We start from the raw sequence: 24,598 nt of genomic DNA, 5'->3' as shown, positions 1-24,598 counted from the left end.
TATATTCAATAGAAAGCAGATCTAGATGTAAATCTCTGGTCATTTTTATATAAAACAACACTCATAATGATTTTTTTGTAAATTTAAATAATATTATTAAAATAGTTTAGAAGTTAAGTTTTACTGACAGTTTCTTAAGATTGCAATTATTGGCTTGAAGAAAATATTAAAAATGCATATAATGTGTACAAAAGTTCAGCTGTCCTGTGACTTAAAGGATTTCACATATTTACAAGTATATCTGAAGGATATCCAAATATAGGAAACTATGGCACAGTGAAAGTCTGTGAATTTCGCATAGGTCAGGTAGTTCTGAGGGCTACATATTCACACAGTTTGATGTACTTCTCAAGGTATTTTTGCATACACTTTTAAAAATCTTCACTTCAGAACCTAGAAGTGAATATGAGCCACAAGAAGAAACATAGGAGTCTGTTCTGTGCCTGGCTTTCCTTCGATTAACGTGCTACCAGATTGATGAATAAATTTGGCCTATGGGCCAAGAATCATTCTTTTCATTTAACTATTGACTTGGTATTGACTCAGTCTTGGTTAGGATAAAGTGAAGAATTGGCATGGAGGTTGGAAGGCTTTCGTGACCAGTGAAAAGAATCATCCAGTCTAGTCTTTAAAGAACTAGAAAAAGCATACCTGTATTGCAATGTGATGCAGCAGAAACACAGTCCTTGCCTTGGTTCTTCTGATTCCAGTGCTTGAAACTTGTGCAAAAAGTGGACTATCATATATAAGCTTCAATTCATCTTCCTCTAAAATGTGTAATATAGATGACTAGTGATTTGCCAAGTCCTTCGGAGAGAGACTAGGGGATACTTAAATGAACTCGACAATTAGACATATCCAAGAAGGAGGACATGAGCTAGATCTGTAAGCAAGTATGCGATGCAAGCAATGACTTCAGGTCAGTGGGTGTTAGCCAATGATGAAAATGCTCAATGCTAAATAACTGGCCCCATTCAGTTCTTCTGACTCTCAGCTGTAGTCCCCTTTTCAATACCACGCACTAGAGAAGAACATTGGTACCTTGTTAGTACTTACATGTGTAATAAAAGAACTAACATAATTGGGTATCTGAACACATGCTTATGCTTTTTAACCATCTTACATTGCTACATTTAGTAATATAATAAAATAACTAATCTCCACCAGGATTGAAAGAACAAATGCTCTCATACTGAATTTCAAGGAATAATTTCTGAGTGAGACCCATTGTGGGAGAATAATAAATCAAGAAGGCTATATGCCACTCAGATAAATAACGCGTTGGTAAGGTCAAACACTGAACACGACAGAATAAAGTATCACCTGTTTGGTGGAGAACAGCTGATAATTCTTGTCATGCTATGGACTTGTAGAATACTGCTAGATTAGTATCTTTGAAAATATCTATATAACATTGACTTGGTTTTCTTCATGAAGTTCTGGGAAGAGAGGATGTACTGCTAAATCCTTTTGAGAGTAGCATGTAGTCACAGGAAAAAAAAAAGAGAACTATGAAGGACCAGAGATGCTGTAGATTATTGTTTTTCAATCACACATGTTTCAAAATATAGATTTCACACTGAAAATTTATGAATATTAAAAGGCAAATGCTAAAAGTTCATTGACTCAGTTTGGGTAGTGGGAGATAACATGTATGTGTGTAGATCCGGCATAAAATTATGTAACTATCTACACCTAATTTGAGAAGACTTTACTCATCCATGCAACTTGACAAGGTTCCAACTTTTTCAGACTTTTAAAATCATGCATTTTTGAGTTTCCACCTCACATCTGAAACAGTTTCTCCTTGTTATTTTGTATGAATAAATGTGTGTTGTGATTTCTTAGTATACGCATTGCAAAAGCCCCTTTTCTTAGTTGAAGTTTCTATGATTGAATACCATAGATAGGGTGAATTAAACCATACTGATTCCTTGAAGTTCTAGAAGATAAAGTCAGGGTACCAACATGCTTGGTGAAAGTCCTTTCCCAGTTTATAGCCAACAGTCTTCTTGTATTCTCACATGGCACACAGAGAAAATCCTCTCTATCATACGTTTATAAGGACCTTAATCCAACACATAATTGGTCCACACTCATAAACTATCTTTTCCTATGTCCTAATACTATTGGACTGTGGGGTTAGGATTTCAGCATATGAATTTTAAGGCAACACATCATGTAACATAAAATTCCATTAAATTGTATTTTTGGAGACAACAAGAAATTATTTCACTTTGACACTATCTTAAGAATTTCTGAGAGAAGCATATAGTATCATTGTTGGCTTCATGTTTTTCCACAGGTACAGATGGATATAAACTATATCCTTAGAACCACAGAATTTCAAAGTCAGAGTGGATGGTAGAGCATTTTATTGAACCTGTCAATATCTCAGTTCCCCAACTACTATAAAGCTGTCATTTGTCGCATTACCCTGGAATAAGCATTCTCCCAAGGAGAATTTTCACATCTACCAGTTGTTTCTCTAACAACAATTTCTTTGGCATTCTAGTCAAATGTTTCAGACAAAGTAGCTTTTCCTTTACCAACCCTTGCCTGCCTCCCATATTTAGAAGTGCACACAGTAGTAATGGTCATATGATTTATTTGAGTGTTTCCCAGATGGGTTTGTGGAAAATTAAACTTGCAAGGTATTCTACGGACAAAATTCAATGACCAAAAAACATTCTTGCAATCTTTGTTTAACTAAGAAATATTGGGAAAACAGTCTATTTTTTGGTCTTTCTGAAACTTTCTTCATTTCAGAAACTTTTTCAAGTAACATATGCTCCCATCTCTTTGAACTAACTGTCACGTAGAATTAATGCTGAGAATTGAGGGCTGTGTTTTGCTGATATGTCAAATTGAAGGAGGAGGATGGGGCAATTATTCAGTGGACAAAGCTTTATGAGCAGTAATGTGATGAGAAGCAAGGATAGAGTGATTGCTTCTGTGTGGCATCTTGCCTTTGTTCTGTTGACCAAGCCCTAGCCTGTGGCTCCATTTCTGCCTGTTTGTTTTGACTGATGCTGGAGAACTGCAGTTTCAGATAGGACTATGAGTCAGAGGACATTTGAAGAGCTCCATGAAGCCTTAAAACATCATAAATAAGATCACAACAGTTTCATTTTAAAGGAAGGCGATGGATTGGGAAGAATTAGCCACAGGCAGTATTACAAGCATTCATCTTCCTTCATTACACTTTAGAGACACGTGATTCTATGGCATGCAGTTCCTTGCAAGACAGAAATGAGATGGCCCAAACCCTCTATGAATATTTAATAATTACAGATAATTTATTCTCAAGTGGAATTTACCAAAGTAGATCCTAGAAACAATTCTTTTCATTTGGATTGCAAGCTACCAGAGCAATGTAAAATCTTATTAAGCCATACCAAGAAGAAGGGAAAAGTCCTGCTATTTAAGTCATATTTTACAGGTAAATGCTAGGAATTATAGCTTTTAGCTGATGTTTTCTTGTTATGATTTGGTGATATTTGCAACAAGGGTTTAATACTTTTGACCTGTGTTTTATTACTTATCAGTAATTTTATAGCTAACAACCAGACTGAAGCAAAATCTGAGAATGGACACAATTATAGCGGAATTTACAGAGCATAAGTTCATCTGCCTCTGACAAGCCAATATAAAATCCCTCCAGAACGTTAAAGGGTCACCCTCAAATCAGGGCTCTCTAGATTGTTTGATTAGGCAATATTTTAAAAATTAAGAGAAAATGTTTCTATAATAATGTGTTATTTTCATTGACTGGAAAATAAGGCTTCAGGTTTTAGTCTCATTTTATTCTTTTTAGAACACTATCTGATACTCTCTATAATGATAATTATTATATTTATAAATTAAAGATACTAGAGTGAAATAAAATATCTTTTGTTTCCAGTCAGGAAGTGATAAAACAAATCCTGAAAATAGAATCAGCAGGATTCCTCAGAATGTAGAACTGAGAAATAAGGATGGAGTGAGATGTTGTCCAACAATAATTTATGAAGTATGTGTGTTAGTGTATATTATCTATACAGGCATGTCCACACCCACACATGCACACACTCACCTATAGACACATGTAGACAGGTCACAACCAGGAACTGGCATGGAAATTTGATGGTAGAAAATACTGAATGAAGCCTTTCTTTGTTTTATGATTTTACAAAATAAGTTTAAGATAAATAAATTCATAAAACCTCAAGAAAAGCTACTGAGGACATCTATCTCTATTACAGTGCTTTTATATGAAACCAGCAAGTATTGATTGAAAGAAGCTATACTGATGGACATTCAATAATTCATGTAGAATGAGATAGTACTTTCAGGTTAGAGAATAGTCACGTAAATTTTTGTTAATGTAAATACAATCTTGTTGGAGCTGCAACTGCGTCTTTGGGAAGCCACATACACACAGTGATTAAATTTGCCTGAGAGAGATAAAGCATGGGTGTGAGACCAGTTCTGTCACTGAGTGACTGTCACTGAGAACCCTGGCAGGTAAAATGTGCATCTCTCCAAGCCATAAACACTGGTCACTTATGTGTAAAACAGGAATAAGAAAACCATCCCAGTGGTGTATGCCTTTTTTATCCTATCCCAGAGTGTGGTCCTGCAATAAGAATTCAGTCAGCCTTACATCTCTTTTTCCTGCCTTTCTCTTTCTGCTCTTCTTCTGTCCTTTCTGGCTCCCATCTTTCGTTTTTCTCCCTCATCTTTTTATTTTTGTTGCTTAACTCTCCACTACTCTCATCTCACCTACATCACTGTGATTTCAGCTTCTGTTTGAATCAGACTTTAGTATAAAGGCAAATTGTGCCACAGTGGCAGTAGCCAAAAATTGACTTACAATGGTAAATAGAGGAACAATGAATGTGGGGAACAGAATTGGTGTGACTATCACTCAGCCTTTCTCATGTAATTAACTCCACATTTAAAATGTACAGCTGTGGTTGATATATTGTGCACCCCAATAAACTTATCTGGGGGTCAGAGAACAGAACAGCCACTATATTAAACATAGAGTTTAAGCAGTGGTAGCACATGCCTTTAATCCTAGCACTCTGGAGGCAGAGATACATCTGGATCTCTGTGAGTTCAAGGCCACACTGGAAATAGCCAGACATGGTGGCACACACCTTTAATTCGAGCACCTGAGATCTCATGTTTTGCTTGGGAAAGACACCTGCCTTTAATCCCAGGAAGTAATGGCAGGAAGCAGAAAGTTTTGTATAAGACATGAGGACCAGGAACTAGAGGCTTTTTAGGCTTTTAAGCTTTTTAGGCTTTTAGCAGCAGTTCAACTGAGATCCATTTGGATGAGGACTCAGAAGCTTCCAGTTTGAGGAAACAGGATGGGCTGAGGAGTTGGAGAGGTGAGGTTGGCTGTGGCTTGTTCTGCTTCTCTGATCTTTCAGCATTCACCCCAATACCTTGTTCTGGGTTTGTTTTTATTAATAAGACCTTTTAAGATTCATCTTACATGCAGCCATTCTGTTGAAGAATTCTTTGGAGCCTTTTAGAGGTCATGGCCTGGGAACTTGGTGGAGATGTATAGGCTGTGCTAGCCTCTGCATCCCCAGAACCATGTCAGTGGCATCTCTTCTGGCTACTCTACTGAATGCTGCATTCATAGGTGCCTTGCATGCTCACAAGCCACTTCGGGGTGAGGATCAGAGGAGGAGTTAAGAATTCAATGGCAAAACTTGAAAAAATTATGAGGATTGTGACATTTAAGAATTTCCCTTTTCTGTAATTTTTAAATGTCAGAGAAAATTGGAGTGGCTATTAAGTCTAGGATCCTAGCACAGAGTTAGGTCAGTTTTATTTGACTAAAATTGGTTTGTATTTGTAGCAAGTAAGCACTGCACACCAATGTGACAATTTCTTTTTTCCTTTGTGACTGCATCTTTGCTATAAGACAAAGGGCTACATTTCCAAAGATAAAGCAATAAATACACAAGCAGGTTTGTTTTATTGCCTATGTGGGGTTTTGTCTATCAATGCAATAAAATAGACAAGAAGCAAACACATTTGATGCATTGCACATCTGAGTAGTTTTATTATTGAGAGTCTTATCAATAAGGCATAAGTACACCTATTCAGAGGCGTTGGGGTCATCTTTAAAGTGATATTGATACTTAGATTTTCTATAGTAATCAATAAAGCTGTAAATTAACATTCTTTTACAAGTAAATCCAAAAGGGGAAAACCCCTAACAAACTATGTTTTCCCTTAATTTTCTACTATCACAAGGCATGAGTTTTCTATGACCCATAATAAATATCAAACTATAATGTATGACACATCAGTACATGTTCAGAGAGAAATTTTGGATGTGCAAATTGTATCAATTGCTTTAGTTCTTAGGTTTTTGGTTATCTTTTACATGCACAATTATAATTAATTTGTAATTACTTTATTTCCATCTTCAAGTCCGGGTCTAGGATCATTTTTTGGTTGTTGTTTTTCAGAAGAAATCTCACTCTTCTTGAACTAGTCTTAAACTCTGTGCTCTTAAACAGTAAGTGGCTCTGCCCAAAACTCCCAAAGGCTAGGATTATAGACCACTCCCATCACACAGCCCACACACCATAGGATTATAGACCACTCCCATCACACAGCCCACATACCATAGGATTATAGACCACTCCCATCACACAGCCCACACACCATAGGATTATAGACCACTCCCATCACACAACCCACACACCATAGGATTTCAAGTATGAACATTTGGGATTCCAAGTAAGAACATTTCCTTCCTACTCCTATTTCTAAAACATTTTACACTTCTCATATATTGCTGGTTATTTTCTTTTTAATTTTTAATTCTATTTATTTATTTGTTTTGTGTGTGTGTGTGTGTGTGTGTGTGTGTGTGTGTGTGTGTGTGTGTGTGTGTAGAACTTGTAGAAGTCCATCTTATCCTTCCAACATGTGAGTCTCAGGGGATGAACTCAGGTCACCAGAACAGACGACAAGCATTTTTCCTGGTGAGACCATCTCACCCACTCTAATATTGTCTCTATTCTGATGCCCTTATTTCCAGACCATTTTTATATTTCATGTTCGGACACCTAAGGAAGTGCTCCCTTTCTTCATTACAGGACCTTACACAGACGAGTAGAAGGATCACACACGGGAATGCGTGAATAAACTGGTGGTTAGGGAGCTATCATTTGAAGGCTATCCTGTTCTTTCCACCCTCCTTCCCCCACCCTCTCTCTCACACACACATGCTTACAACTGAACTGCCTTTACGAAAACAGTCTGAAATTATGGAGTCAAGTTTGAACCCAGAGATCTCTTTTACTACTGATCTGCGTTTGACACACTAAGATGCTGAAATTCAAAGAAACTGAGTCCTAAAGGCAACATTAGTCATGTTTTTGCAAATACCCAGTTAAATCTGGTGAGGAGAGCCACACATCTTTGCAAACGCTTTCATGTATAGCACACACACACATATGAATTTTGTTAATATTATTCTGTAACTAGCTTTTTCACTTCACAGTTTGATTCATATAGTAAGGATATTAGCTAGTTGTGTTACATCTATTTTTCTGATTAATTTAATATTTATTCTCTGAGAATGTCACACACGTATATGATGTATTTTAAGCATACACTCTCCTCAGTCCCTCCTTCCATTTCATTTCTGAATTAAGTCAGTTTTATCCTGTGAGCATAGGTATATGACTATCAACTGGACCAGAGCAACATATCAGAAGTCACACTATTAAAGAACACTGACTCTTCTTGAACCAACAGTCATCACCTGCCAAAGGTTCCATAATTAGAGGTGCGGTCTCTTTAGCCCTTCACTAATAAGGCTGGAATTTTGACTGGGTTCATCTTTCTCAGGTCTTATGCAGGTACCCAAGGCTTTTGAGAGGTCATGGGTACAATGAACATGTCATGTCTAGAATTTTTAAAACTGATATTATGAATATTTCAGTGTTATCTTTCATATAGACAAATCTTAATTTTAACCCTTTATGGTAAGAATTGTATTACTTAGATGTAAAAAGCTTCTTCATATATATATATATATATATATATATATATATATATATATATAATGCTTCATAGTGTGTTGAATCTATTTTTAATTTATTACACACACACACACACACACACACACACACACAAAATCCATGATTCTATATTAGAAGTGTGTACTAAGAAACCAGATCCAGTAGATACCTTATTCTAAAGTACAGAGAGGGTCAGGCATGACACAGCCCTTACAACTTTGCATCACGATAACAGCAGAATTGTTCAATCTCTCACCACATCACGGATATGAGGAGCAGAAATTGCTGGTTAAAAGTGGTAACTGTGGTGATGTATGTAGGGAGCTCTTCCTTTTCATCCTGAGGAGGAGGAATGGCAAGGATGAATCTCCCTTTGCCTTTAAAGAGGCCATGTAGCAAATCAAATGTATGTCCTCTGTTGCATAAGGACATGATGGGACAGTGTGCATGTTTCATATTGAACTTGAGAAGCGACATCTTATCCTACATAATGTATTTGATGATAACCAGAAGGGCAAATGACTGTTCCAAGAATTTCTTATAATAGAGACTCTCTTGTGTTTCCTATGAATCAGAGAAAGACTTTCTCTCCTATCCTGTACTCACAAGACAAAACCCAAATATGGGGCCATGTTGAGTCTTACATGAAAGGGTCACCAAATTAGGTCAATGTGTCTCAGCAGACTGGATATTATTTTAAGGCCAAATGTATACAAGACAAACTGATTTGTAATTGCAACTTGTGAGGCATGCTTCTTCAGCAAAATAGGTGCAGTGGAATGAGACAAGAATCTAACTTCTTTTCCCTTAAAAATTTAAATTTCTGCCAGGCGGTGGTGGCGCATGCCTTTAATCCCAGCACTCGGGAGGCAGAGTCAGGCGGATCTCTGTGAGTTCGAGGCCAGCCTGGGCTACCAAGTGAGTTCCAGGAGAGGCGCAAAGCTACACAGAGAAACCCTGTCTTGAAAAACCAAAAAAAAAAAAAAATTAAATTTCTTCCAATAATGTTTAATGTTGTACTTTTATATAACAAATTAAAAAAACCTATTGCCTTGTTTCTCCTGTGTATACACTCAAGTTTATAATCATTCCTTACATTATCAATTCCTTTCTTAAGTTCAGTTCCCAAAACATCTCAATTGGTCAATGGTCTCTATTGTCATCATACCCAGAACCTATTTTTTGTATGTGTATTTCTTTTTTGTTAATAAGAAAAACAAATGTTTATCCGTAACAACAAACAGCAATTATCTGGGAACTTCATTAAATGAAGGGAATTTTGCTTATTTTGTAACATTTAGACTTCACACAAAATTCATGACATGCCTTCATTAATGTCTTTCTATATCTTTGGGGCCTTTTAAATGAATGCTTATACACTTCTTATTATATTCATGGTTATAAATATTGTACTTTAATTATTGTAATAAATTGATAATTATAATTTCCAGGCATGTCCTAATAAATGATAGATGGCTAACATTATAATGTTAAAAATTCCCGATTTTTAAAGTTCACTGACTTTTCTGGTGTAAATATCCTATCATGGCTGTTTTAAGCTATCACTGTCAATGATTTTCAGTAACAGTGAATTAGAAAAATAGATGCCACAGTTATGTTGTGAGCAGCTATACTACATTTTTGGTACTTCACACATTTTCCTGTTCAATTTTACATGGTTACAACCATTTGGAGAATATAAACTGCACTCAGAAAGAACCTTGAACATGAGATTAATAAAAAGAATTAGAAGCCCCAAACTTCGAAGGAACAGGCAATGATTTTTTTTTAAAAATCAAAACATATGACCCTTAAACATGTATTTCTTCTCTGAATTAACTACTCACTAAATGTTCCCTCATAGGCCCTTTGATTTTATGATGCATTTTTCTTTTCCCCTTTCTGATTAATCTTCAGCTGGACTCGTAAAAGAAAAGTGTAGTTCATATCAGATGTTCAAGCCCACTGTACTTGATACACTGAATGCCTTCACAGATGTCTCTGTGTGTTAAGAACATTTCAAGAGAAGCTAATTGAAGGGGACCCTGCAAGTGTCCAGGCAGGGAAACAAACTGTGAAGAGGTGGGAATGAAAAATTGGTTCAGATTCATTTTGTCAACCAGGATCACACTTGGAGAGTCTGATACCAAGTGGTTCATTGTCAGCATATTTAAAACAAAATACAATTTGGGAAAAAGTTACCAGGCAACATTCAGTCCAATTCCAGAGCACAATAAAGCTTAGTTAAGACTACAATAGAAACTCTTTACAAAGTACATGTGACCATGATGGTGGACTCTATAGCTAAAAGGCCTGGAATCTGATATTGTCTCTGACTTGAGATAGCATAGTGGTCAACAACCATACAATACATGTGACATTGTAAACCCCTCGCCTTAACCCTGGACCTAGCTCCTGCCCTACAGAGTAAAAAGCCCAAGCTCTGGACTTGAAATCCCACCAATCCCAACCCTGAAAAGCTTTACCCTGAAAAGTTCTACCCCCAAACCCCGAGAAACTCTATATAAACTCAGCCTTCTGCTCAGTTCACTGTCGTTTGTTGCCTGAGCAGAGGCAGCTGACCTCCTGGTATTTTTTTCCCCCTCCCAATAAATCCCTTGTGTGGGATTTGTTGTGCAGTGTGACTGTGATATTCCTTGGCTGCGTCCCACCAGGATACTTTCCCATCCAGACTGTAATGTTTAGAGATATCCCCCACCAAGGATGGGTTATTTTAATTGGTCTAAAGATAATGGGCTAGGGAATTAAGAGTCTGAGATAAACATTTTAGGTGAACTCTATCTCTAAGCACAAGATGGATGAGATCTTCCCCCACAGATAGCAAAATTATAGTTGAGGTCTGCTGCCACAGATAGCAAAAACATCACCAGGTTGTTAACCATGTCTACTCCTAGCTTTCTGGGCAGAAAAATAGGCATTTTATTTCTTCATTGAGGAGAGGCCACTGTGTTTTTAACATTCCTGGTTTCCTTAGTGATCTTTGAGCAAAAAGACCTTTGTGTCCTCAGCTCCACTTAAGACAAATAATAATTCTAAGAATCTTGCAATATGTTGCACTCTGGGAATATGTCTAAAGTTTCTTCCATTATCTATTCTTGGGTATTAGTGGTATATTTATTGGGTCAAAGCTGAGATTTACAAGAGATCAAAAACACTATGAAAACTTAATTTGAAATCTTTATGCTTAATTATATTTGGGAAATATTATTATTTGGGAAAAGGTTTCCAGGCAACAATCATTCCAATTCCAGGTGCACAATAAAGCTTAAGTTATGGTTACATAGAAATTCCTTTACAAAGTATATGTGACCAACAACAGAAAATTACATCTTTATATTTGTGAGGATAGGCATCCCATAGAAATTCATCAGTTGGGTTGGCCTCTCCTGAAGTCATTTTGTTGTAGTGTAGATAGTTTAATTATCCTTTATGTTTATCTGAATTTTAATTTCTTCCTGTAGGGACATTAGTTATGTTTGATTGGAAGCTTCCCCAATTACTTTCTAACTTCATTATTTTGAGATTCTGTTTCCAAGCAGAATTCCATTTTGAAGATGGTTAAGGTTTCAGCATAAGCATTTGGGACACAAAATTTAGTCCCTATCACATGCCTTGAAATTCACTCTAGCAATGGGCATAATAGTAAACACCTTTAATCCTGGCACTTGGGAGTCAGAGGCAGGCAGAACTCTATGAGTTTGAGACCAGCATGGTCTACATAGGTAGTTCCAGAACAGCCAGAGATACATAATGGAGAGACCCTGTCTCAAAAACAACAGCAACAGTGATAATAAATTCATTTTAGCATCCATTAGTTGGTAATCTACTTAATCTGCCTTGCTAGTGCAAAATCTTGTGTTTCTCCTTTAGTTCTGTCATCTTATTGCTATGGATTGATATTTGGTGAAGGGAAAGTAAAATCACAAGTTCAAATTACTGTTATCTGTGGTTTTCAGATGTTTCCAGAAGACACAGCAGATGGCTAGTGATCATGACAGTGCACTCATCCATCCTAAGGACTATGCTGAGCCATGTGCATATGCATGCATCTTGAGTAAGGAACAAACTGAGGTGTTATTAAACGTATTGTTCATTGTTTGACTTGCTTCAAAAGGCTTATCTCTATCATCTTAAAATTGTCTCTTGACACATAACTAAATGTTAATATTAATTTTTAAGTTAAAGATTAAAACATCTGAAAAACATGTAAATTTTCTGTGATCAAAGCATCATGTGCTCTTAGAGCTCTACATACAAAATGACTGTATTATTATGTCTATTTGTGTCTGATTTGTAGTCTTCTCATCTGGTCTTTTAAGCCACACAGAATTTAACAAAGTAGGTAAAAATTAGTCTTAAAGTATCATGTTGTAAGTATAATATCTGTGAATATATTCTATTCTTTCCTCTTTGATGCCTTAGCCCACACAACTACTACAACTGCTCCTTTTAATTAAAATGGGAAAATATAGTACTTATAAGCTTAGTCTTACCCAGAGCCAAGAACAAAATCTATAGCCCCCATAATGGGAAATGCTCTATAGAATGGAATAAAAGTGATAAATTGGTAAATACATGGTATAATTATTGGATCCTTTTTCTTATTTATCTTTTATCAGTGACAAGAATATACAAGAGATTCCCAAAATGTTGTTGAATAAAATATGAAAAACTATGAATTTCATAAGAATCTTATAGTTTAAAAATATTTGAAATTAATATACCCTGAATCTTTTTTATTCTCTCTTCAAAAGAATTAGTAATAATCTTCTAGATATTTTCTTCCATGGGCAATACCTAATGTAATAAAAAAATTATGAGGGAGGGGATGGGATGGGAGGATGGTGGCGCTCATTCAGGCCTGTGTGTCTGAAGTGTGTGGAAGACAGAGGACAGCCTCTGGTGTCATTCTCAGGAGCAGTTCACTGATGTTTTTGAGACAGGGTTTCTGACGGGCCTGGAAATCACTAATCAGGGTAGGCTATCTGTCCAGGCAGCCCCAGAGACCCTCCAGTCAGTTCCTGACCTGTGCTGTGATTGCAATTGTGAGTAATGAATCCATACTTTCCAATGTGGATTCTGAGCATCACTCTCATGTCCTGGAGCTTTCACATTAAGGACTTACCAACCTAACAGCTCCCAACCTCAAAAAACCCAACTTTTCATAAAGCAGCTGTATTAGGAGATAATCTTTAGCTATCAGAGTAAGTGGGTACTCCTGTGGAGAAGAAACTGAACAAGTGTCCACTTACTGTGACTATTTTCTCAATTCTCTATCTGCTTGAAATTCTATTAATGTCTTTGCTTAAAGATTCTACCTATATTTTCACCAGTCTTGGTCTGCATATTTTTTCTGTAATATGTTAACATTTGTTAATATTTTTGAGTTAGAATTTCCCTTCATTCTGTTTTAAATACAGTTGGATATTTTCACTTTCTATTACATATCAACTCAAATGAAATTTCCATACTGTTGCTCATGAATCCCATAAATCTCAAATGAGATTTCCATACTGTTGCTATTTCCCAAGTAGAGGAAAGAAAAGAAGTAGAATGTGGGCACCTGGGTGGCTAGATTCACACTTATTTTATCATAATAGATGAAAATCATCAATGACTCTATAGTTTGGTTTCATATATGTATGAGTCATTCTAATCAAAAGATACAGCAATCCAACTATATATCTAGCCAAATATTCACAATTTTTTTCAGGATGTTTCTATCAATATAGCAAAAGAGACAAATATTTTTGTTGATATGTGTACATGTCAGGGTAGAGGGATGGGACAGGAGTGTCTTTAGGATACACTTAGGTTATAGGGAGTGCTATTAGAGGGGGCGAAGTCCCTGTGAAAGACATCCAGAGGATACTTCTACTTTTTCTGTCCTGTGAGTACTAGCAGCTTGATCTTGATGTTCTCAGGCACCAACATTGTAAGAAGTCTGCCTCTGTAAGCTATTGCTTTTCCTACCCAGGCTAGGACATTTTGTTATTTACAAGTACATACTCATCATTTACATTTGTGATTCCTAATTGCAACATTACTATTATTGCCAACACAACTATAATTAGCTGAAGGCATTGGGTTTTAGGTGTGACTAGATATACACTTTGTGAAAGTTCCTTTCTTACACTTTCTTTCCCGTGTCCCTAGTATGCTTTTGGTGATTTAAAATCATACTGAGCTTCTGTCATACATAAAGACATTTTCTTTTAAATCTTTGGGCTTTTGATGGAGAAACTTTCCACAGTTTCTGTAGAGAGAGCAGCAGAATGCCACCAGACCCTGCTTAATAGGTTCTTCGTCTAAGAAGGAATTGTTTTCTTCCATGCTACCATGCCACTTCCATAGTCCTGTTTTATTTTGCTTCCCCGTGTCTCCTCTTTGATGCTCACCTTATCTCTATTTGCTCTCATGATTATTTTACGTGAATCATAGACACAAGGGCTATGGGGAAAATGACAGGTCATTGTATTCAGACCTCTGTACCCAGTGCATGTTATTGCCAGACACTTATATTACTCCCTTTAGAATTATGTTTAATCTCCTTCGGAATGTCTTATTGATGCTTCCTCAATGACCTCTTTGGGTAGCTATTCCATTGCTAAATTGCTCTTGCTTTTAGGACACTTTCTCTTATAAGTAATTTAAACATGCCCTTCTTATTTCCTGTAAAACATTCTGAGTCAACTTCGAATGATTCTTCACTCTACACTGTATTACCCTGTTCTTCCTAGGAAAATGCCACACGCCACAGGAGGCAAGCCCTCCTTTCAATATGTTGGTCATTCAGAAAAAAAAAAATCTAACAGATGTGTGCCATTCCCTCATCTATGAAAAGAATATCAAAAATTATTTCAGTTATAATATTCTGTGGTTCTATTATGCCTACATATTGATTAAGAAATGTATATAATAGTATCTCTTTCAGTTTATAATGGTGCAAAACTTCAAATTTTTTGTGCTTGCATCTGTTTTTTTTTTTTTAGGTTTTAACCATGTAAAATAAAAAATTGTGTATTTTAAAATGGGTATGCTTATTGAGTCCTTTGTATCACTTTGTATATTGCTTGAAGTTTTTATATATCAAAGTTTTGCTTCTAGAGACTTGTTTCAATGTTGCTTTAGCACTTTTTAGGATGCTGCAGCTTTCACGTAAATACCTGACTAAGAAGATCTAGATTGTAAACAAAATGAACCTTTACTGGAAAACTCTTCTTGTAATAAACCATCGTGTAAGACATAGTTTTGTCATTGTACTTTTCAATGGTTATGTAAAATATGCATCATGTTCTATCAAATGCAATGTGTGTGCCTGATCCCATGCCTTGGCTGTGTCTCTTCTCACCTGTTATTTGGATATTGAGTACACAGTCTTACAGTGATCTTCCTACTGTCCATTTTGCTTCCTACTGTCCAACTTGCTGTCTGCTCTACCTAACAGCAGTCTCTTCGTGAGGTATAAGGCTGCTCATGCCACTCTCGATTTGTTTCATTGTGTTTGTGATGCTATAACAAATTACCCAAGCAAGGTGACTTAAACAATAAAAATGATTTCTCCCACAGTTATTTAATCTTGACATTGAAGGTCATTGGGCCAGTCTGTTATACTCTGGTAAGGGATTTCTTCTTGATGGACTGATTGACTTTCACATTGAATGCTTACATTATCTTCTCTCCATTCAGGTATGCATGTATTCTTATAAAGCCACTGCTCTTGTTCTATTAGGACTTCACTCATAAGTTCATTTAGTTTTTTACTGCTTATCTTCTAAAAGTTTTTCTCTTAACCAGTCCCCTTAGCAGTGAGGATTCTATCATATTAATTTGGAGAATGGAGAGACAATTCAGTTTGCTTTACCCACGGTCCTCTATCGCCCACCTTATTGATGTTATGTATCTAACTACAGCATCTAAGTGTTTGTATTATCTTACATCAACCTGTCTTCCTCTGACTCACTTTGAGCCACACTTGACTCAGCAAGCAGTACTCAATGTACAATGTTTACCAGTGCTCCCAAATAAACTGTGTTATCTCTAGATTTGCTGCCTTGACTATCTTCATACACACACTACTAAGATATTTCTTGTTCATCCTCATAAGCACATTTCTGATAACTTCTCCAAGAAACTTGTAAATGGAGCAGTAGTGGTTATGTCAGTACTCTGGAGAGAGACTAAGGCAGGGGAACATCTGCACAAGCAAGTCCAACCTGTGCTGCACATAATAATTGTCTCCAATAAATGAACTAAATTAAGAAGCAGTGAAGGAAGTCTGAGCAGTAAGGGTTTTCTTTTTGTACTGTATTCACTATTATCTTTTCACTTTTGATGAGTTATGTGCCCTTCTTTACAAGTAAGTATTATATCATGTTATAATAGTTTGCTCACTTGCTAACTTTCCTATTAAGTTATGAATTAATTGGAAGGGAGAGCACATGTTATTATTATTATTAATTATTATTATTATTAAAAAATTCTATTTACCAGTACTTAATGTTAGACAATTAGATGCTCAAATTCTCCTTTATGGAAAAACGTTTCTAGGATCACATATAGCTATATAAACTTACAAATACGACAAATCAAAGGGTCTGTTACAAACTGCAAGGTTTCTTCTTTTCAATGAGTGTGTTGAATAATGTTAGAGATCATATAGACCATGGATACAGCATAGCCAGGGTGTTCACAATTTCTAATTGTGAAGAAAACATTGGAGGACTGAGACAGAGGACAGGACAGAGAAAGACAAAATAAACAAATGTGTTACCACTTATCACTGCAAAGTGATTTCTTCTGAGAGATAAAACATTACAGTAGCAAAAAACTTGGCTTCACTCTCAATGATTCTGAGTTCCTGTTACCATAGTCACTTGCTATCCAATCACTTATGAGGGAGACAGTATAACCCCTTTTACAATAGATGAAGTCTGAAGCTGTCCTACCTGCAGAGTGGGCGTGACTTTGCCTCCCTCTCACTTAAATCCTGTTTAAACTGAATCTCACTGTACTGGGAAGGAAATTATAGCATTTCCATCACTGAATACACCATAGCAGCTCAACGAAGGATGTGGGTTAAATGAAAAACATGTCTGCTGGCTTAGAATAAGACCTATCCTTGTTATATTTGCTGTGTATGATATTTTGGTTTTATGGTATGCTTCATTGGGTAGATAAGTAGATGCACTAGAATATCATTAAATATTTTTACTTTCTTGAATTCTACCCCTAATACCAGGAGATTTGAAGCAAATTCAGGCAAGTGCAGTTTCTCCCAATATACATATACCTGTCAAGCCCCCTTCCCAAGCCCATCAGAACTGCCATGGTTTCTTCTCACTAGGTATTCATATGGCAGGAGAACAACCATTTCAGTTCTGTTAAATTATGCACACCTCTCTATTCTCTAGATATCACGGTCATGCCAACCTTTCACCTTAAAAATGAATTTTTTTCTACTGTTCAAATTCATCTTTATTCTGATTTTCTTTTTTTTTTTTTTATTTTGCAATACAATTCAGTTCTACATATCAGCCACAGATTCCCTTGTTCTCCCCCCTCCCGTCCCCCTCACCTTCCCCCCAGCCCCCCCTACCTGGACTGAGTCTACCAGGTTGATCTCAGTCTGTGGGGAAGGCTTTGCCCTGGAGGAGATGGGAAAAATGAATTTTTAATAACAGTGAATCTCCCCTAATATTTATGTTCTTTAGACAAAAGGGCAGTAGTTAGAAGTAACTATAATAATGAGTTTCTGTATATATAACTATCAATTGCCTTTAGTGTTGCTAGAAAGAAGAAAGAATATTAAGAATGTTGCCAATAAATTACAAAATGGTCCATTTTAATTAAGAAAAATATTTTCTAGTCATTAACAATGTATTTTCATTGTTGCATTGTTTCCAGAATTATATATATATATATAGTACATTATAGGTACAAGTGGATAAATAGAGGTAAAACACTATAGTTGGATATCTCAGTGACAAGACAATTTTCATCGTATCTGAAAAATACAACTGTTGTTCTTGCTTTAGGTGTCATGTATGTCTGTGGTTTTGAACTGATGACCTGCTGGTACTTCACAAATAGCAGGTAAATGACATTCCCTCAGAATTGAAAAAAAAATTTAAATGTCAAATTGGATGTGAAGTTGAGAACTCTCTAACGGTAGTGGAATCTAGTATTTAAGAGGGTGAAGAAATAAGCAAAATGGCCCAGTCATAAAAACTTACCTTAAGAGAGAAAATAGCTGGGAGTGAAAATCCAGGTTTTCAGAGCACAAAGACAGGAGGATAATTGGTTCAGAGGAAACACTTGCACCTGAAGTAGAGAAAGAGTAGGTTGATAACCCTTGTGGGATGATGAAGGAACACGCCAGTGCTGTCCTCATAACCGTGGAGGCTGGGATGGCCCTAGCATTACAGACTCTATTGTGAAAGCTAAGGGACAGAAGAAAAGGAAGCCATTGTTCACTTGGAAAGGAACTAAAATGATTTCTGGCTGAAGAAAACTCAGGATTGAAACTATGTAGAAATAAAAGGATAAAGAAATATTAGAGATAGAAAATTAAGATTATTAATAATTTTAGAGCAATTACTGAAAGAATCATATCAAATGATTGAGTTCACTCATATTTCTATTGCTACTGAACCTAAGTATACAATGTAAGATTAAATGAAGTCAGTGATCGCTTTTCTCCCTCTTCCTCCCAATCCACAGACACTAATCAGGCAAAAGCCTAGTGAGGAAACCTCATAAAAGAGATTAAATAACTTTATTATGGACACAATACTAAAGAGTGGCCAAAACTATCATCTGGAAAGTGATAGCGTGGCTATGAACTCACTACACATAAGCTGTATACTTTATGGTATCTGAGAAATATCTTGTCCACTACTAAACAACTCAGTCTTGGAAAAGGATTATAATTCTCAGATAAACCCATGATAGATAACAAAACTCTGCCTACTACTGTGACATCAAGTATTATGTAGTGCACTTTCATACAATCATATCAGTCATCTGCTTGTACCAGAGACACCTGAAGGCACCTGAAGAGACACCTGAAGGCACATCTGGTGGCCCATCCACAGCATGAGGAGGTCTCAATGTCATTCTTTCTGATGTAATTCAAAGACGTATGCTTCACATTTGGGCTCCATATTTGTCAGCCATATATGCATGTTAATTATTCCTATTCTCATTTAGTGAAGCCAGAAAGAACACTTTCTCCAAACTGATGCTATCAGATGTTTCTTCCAAGGAATTTGTATTTTTATTCAAATATATTAGTTACAAGATTAAAAAGTGGGCTGACTTTACAAATTTCTATCTGGTGGTATGTCAGAACCAACAAGAAGTTGATTTACAGAGAACCTGTCTATGATATGTTCCATGGGGGTGAAACATAATTTAAGTATATATCATTTACAATTTGGGGCATTTTCTGTTTATTATTCCCAATCTAGCTTTAGCTTAATGTTGATTATAGCCTACAGAGTCCCATGTCCAAATGTATGTTTATGTCATTCATTTTTTCCTATGTTTGTCTCAATCCAGAATTGTAACTAAAAGTTGCTACATTACTTTCAAAATATGAGCATTAAGAATTAGAATATTCAGATTCATTAGTAAAACAGATAATCTCAGTAAAATGTGGCCAAGGCTTATCATTTCTTAAGGCAACAGTTATTTCTGAAACTGAACAACATTAAATGGGACTCTAACCATACTTCCAAAGTTCCATATTTTCTCTTTCAAGAATGGGGTCATTTTATTTCAGTTTGTTCAAATCATTAACATGTTCCTGTTTCTCCTTGTTATAGAAACTCTTGATCTGAATCTTTGCCTTATTAGAAAAACTTCGTTGTGAAGTCAAGTCTTCAAATTTCTTGTGGGTGAACAGTTTTGTTCTATTTTCATCTCATTTCATAGATTGAAATATCATTTGATATTGTGTGTTTGTGTATGTAAGAATGTGTATATTTTGCATGCAAGTGGTATTAATTGTCTAAAATAAATTATAATACTTAAAAGAAGTGAAAAATCAATGCCATCATAATTAACTCATTAAATAGCAGTGATTTTACTAGTTAAACATGTATAAGATATTTATTCATAAGGGAGCCAATTTGATTTGCCTAATAAAATCCATTTTTGTTGTCTACTTCATTATGTTATATTTTTATATTTATTAGAAATATGTGATTTTAGAAAAAAATTGAAAATATTTGAAAGACAAACTGTCATTCATTTTTCTGAAGCAGAAGGGAAAATATTTTAGAGAATAAAATTGAAGACTATTCCCTTCAAATAGTGTACCGGAGTGTGGATTATCATCTATATACTTTCCTAAAGGACAATAAAATAAAATTACATAAAACAAAACAAAGCACGTATTTGATTCTTCCAGGAAGACTTAAAAGTATTTGCATATCATTACAATCTCTATTGCTGTTTCTCTCTTTAGGATGATATTTAAATTTGGAGATGTATTTACTATTTAAAGTAACATAATATGATAGAAATGGTAGGAACCCTCAAGCCACATCTCTAATATATAAGAATTGTGTCCTCATATGACATTAGTAACATAAACTAGGGAAAAATCAAATTTTTATCCTGGTTATAACAATCTCATAGCAAGCTAAGCTGAGAAAATATCATGGAGAAACTGGGAACAATTAAAACATAAACGCAATGCACCATAGAGTTATCACTTTGCAATAAACATTTTATTTCTTAAGCATTCCTTTTTCTCATTGATTTTACTGATTTGCTTGAAACATCATACATAAATATATGCCTTGACATATTGTACTGTGCCTTATATTCATGCTAGATTGTCACCTTTTTATTTTTATTATTTATGAACTTAATATACACAAAAACTACTGTCCATATTTTTGGTTACTTACTGTTTTCCTTCACCAGATCTGTCCATTTGCAGATCACACATTTCACTTATATAATTTTATTTTTAATATTATCTAATTATTTATGCTTTTACTAAATATAATCTTGGTTACTTTCATGTCTAGCAAATCAGATTGTTGGCTTTAGATATTACTATATTGTCATGAACATTCTGGTAAGTGATTGTCTCTTGCCACTTTCTATGTGTGTGTATATAAATAAATGTGCAGGTATACACACAAATGCACATGCACACATGCATACATAATACTATGGTTAATCTTCATTTTCAACCTGGCTAGAATCATGTAGTTAGGTGTGAAGCACACCTCTGGGCATGTGTGTGAGGGTATTTTCTGAGATGTTTAACTATAAAAACCAACCCTAAGTATGGATGGGTCTTTGTAGGCTAAATAAAAAAGAACAAAGGAGAATGCTAAATAACCACCAGAATTTTGTTTTCTTTGACTCCTGAGACCTTAGGATATAAGGAGTCCCAGCTACATGCTCCTGCTGCTGGGAACTCCACCATGCTTTCCATAACACGATTGACTGCACCTGTAAACCTGAGCCAAATAAGCCCTTCCTCCCTTAAGGTACGCATGCCAGGTATTTGGTCATAGCAATGAAGAAAGCAACTAATATATGTATTATCCAGTCTTCATTTCACTAGGCCATTTATTTAAGTTGTATAAAATACAAGGTTTTTCTGAAATTCTTGAATCTAAGGATGTTTAGACTTTTATAGAGACTATTCAAAGTTGTACTGTCATGTACAAACATATGTTGTGTACTATTTGTTTTATCTCTTCTTGAGTTATTTATTATAATTTATCCTATCTTGAGATAAGTTAATATCTTATTCTTGAGCTATTACCTCCCCCTCTCTCTTTCTTTCTTTTTGTTTTTTTAAGACAGGGTTTTCTGTGTAGTCCTGGCTGTCCTGGAACTCACTCTATAGACCAGAGATCTGCCTATCTCTGCCTCCAGAGTGCTGGGATTAAAGGTGTGCACCACACTTCTTGAGTAATAAAACTTCTTGAATTATTATTGAGTTACTGTGCCCTTTGTCCACTTTTCTTATCAAGTTTTTAACTTTTCCAGTATTGATTTTTTTTTTTTACGAATCCTACGTGTATTGCAAATGCTAATCTTTAATTTTTTTTCAGTGTTTTTGCAAGTATCCTTTTTAAGGAGCAAAGGGTTTGTTTTAGCTAACAAAGACTTCAGTCGTCCTGGTAAGGGTCACTGGCAGGAGCTTGAGGCCACCAGTTCCACTATGTCTTCAGTCAAGTAGAATAGTGAAGTGCACTCTGCCCAGTGCTTTGAGGGGTCTGACTCACTCCTAGCACAGGCATCCTGATGAGCAAGTGTGGGCCTGGGGACCACCTGTTCTCTCCTAGCTGGGAACCTAGGGGCCCACAAGCTGGACCCAGGACTGCTGACCAAGTGGGCTTTCGCTGAAATCTCCATAGTAGACTGCATCTGCTCTGCTTCTTCCTGGCTGCTGAGCCTGAGGGGGAGCTGCCTCCATTGGGAACAGAGGATGGGGTGATGCTGGGTAATCATCCTGCTGGGCCACCACTAGAGGGACAAAAGGAAAGAGGCAGGTGACCACACTGCCAACCGCTTTGAGAAGAAGTCCAGCAGCATCTATTTAGAAGGCTGTGTCTAGAGCAGCCACAGCAGCCTGCCAATAGGCAGTGCAGAGACTGGGCACGGGGAGCTTGGTTGGCCTATGGTGCCCACCCCCCCAGCAGTCCCCATGTGCCGCCAGGAAGCAACAGGCCACAGTTGTGCCCAAACTGTGTCACATCAGGGCCTCCAAGGCCCTGAAGAAAAAGATCCAAAGGTTCCAACCAGTAGCCCTTAAGGTCATGCCCATGGTGTGATACCAGTGTTTCAGGACAGGCCTAGGACCCTAGAAAGTACAAGATCCTTCCACACCATGTGATGAGCGTGAGAGGGCTGTCGCACCCTGCCAGTTTGCTTAGGTTTCTCAGTCACCTTCATCTTGGTTTAGAGTTCTCTGGGGTGATTTTTTCCCTCAAGCCATTTTCATCACATGATAGCAGCCACAGCTTTGTCCTCTATCGTATTCTGGCTGGTTTGTGGAAAAGGCTCTAATAAGGCATTGCTTTCCAGAGACGTTTTAGATGCATCACATCCTGTTGGGGGAACCATACTTGAATTCAACTCCAGATTACATTCATATGAATAAAGAACTACACAATGCTGGTATAGTTCCAAATAAAAGAACCTCATTCCCTTTCAAGAAAAGAAGAAGAAAAAGAAAAAGAAAAAAAGAAGAAGAAGAAGAAGAAGAAGAAGAAGAAGAAGAAGAAGAAGAAGAAGAAGAAGAAGAAGAAGAAGAAGAAGAAGAAGAAGAAAAACAAGAAATAGTATAGTAGTAGTGGTGGTGGTGGTGGAGAGTGTTGAATGCTTGTACTCCTCTCAATTCCTTCTTACTGTTCACTCTTGGTACCCAGACAAAGGAAAACCTCTGCTTCTGTTTAGGGTAGGAATTCTCACTTCAGTAGTCATAATCTAGATAATTCCTGGAAGACATACTCAGAGTTTTATTTCCATGGTGATTTCTAAATTTCATTAAGTTGATAATCAAGAATAACCAAGATAATTTGTAATTCCTCTTTTATATCATTTAATGAAAACAAATTTCAATTTTAATAAATTCAAGTTTTTCCTTATAATTTGTATACCTTTTTAAAAAGTTCTTGAAAGTCTTCTTTTTATGTTTTTTTTATTTTTTGTGTACATACTTGTTTTTGATGTTATTATACAATCACAACACTTTATCTTCTTTTTCCTCCCTTTAAAACCTCCCAAATATAATTTCTTGCTCTCATTCAAATTCATAGCCTTTTCAAAAATTGTCATTGCACGCACACACACACACACACACACACACACACACACACACACACACACACAGAGAGAGAGAGAGAGAGAGAGAGAGAGAGAGAGAGAGAGAGAGAGAGATATTCCCAAATACAGCCTCTTCAGTCTATAGAATGTTACCTGTATCTATATGTTTTTGTTACTACTAACTATTGGTTATTGGATAACCAACTGATATGCTCTTCTCTGAAGAAGAGTTTTCTCCTGCTCTCAAAATTCCTTAGTTTCCTTCAGTTGCATGTAGGGTTGAGGCTACTTGGGCTTTCCCCATCCACTTTGGCATGTCTATTGGTGTTATTCTTGTTCAGCTCACTTTGAGCAGTCATGTCGAAATACTGACTTGCCAAATGATCATTTCCTCAAAAATATGAAGATTTTGTTTTTTAAAGTATATGCCTGACATCCTATGAGTGATGTTTATATATAGTTTAAAACAGTAGTTATCTAACACTTTCAATTTTGGAGACCCCATGTATTTATTCACTGGGCTCTTTCTGTACTGGCTTCTGCTCTTGCACTGGCCTATTAATCTATTCCTGTGAATTTTTTCCTAATGTTGATGTGATACTGAATCTTTTTTTTTTCTTTTTTTTTTTTTATTAATTTATTTTGCAATACAATTCAGTTCTACATATCAGCCACGGATTCCCTTGTTCTCCCCCCTCCCGTCCCCCTCACCTTCCCCCCAACCCCCC

This window comes from Peromyscus californicus, unplaced genomic scaffold (assembly GCF_007827085.1).
Source record: "Peromyscus californicus insignis strain IS unplaced genomic scaffold, ASM782708v3 Scaffold_7__1_contigs__length_154581171, whole genome shotgun sequence".
Taxonomy (NCBI): Eukaryota; Metazoa; Chordata; class Mammalia; order Rodentia; family Cricetidae; genus Peromyscus; species Peromyscus californicus.
Note: the sequence above shows the minus strand (reverse complement) of the source record.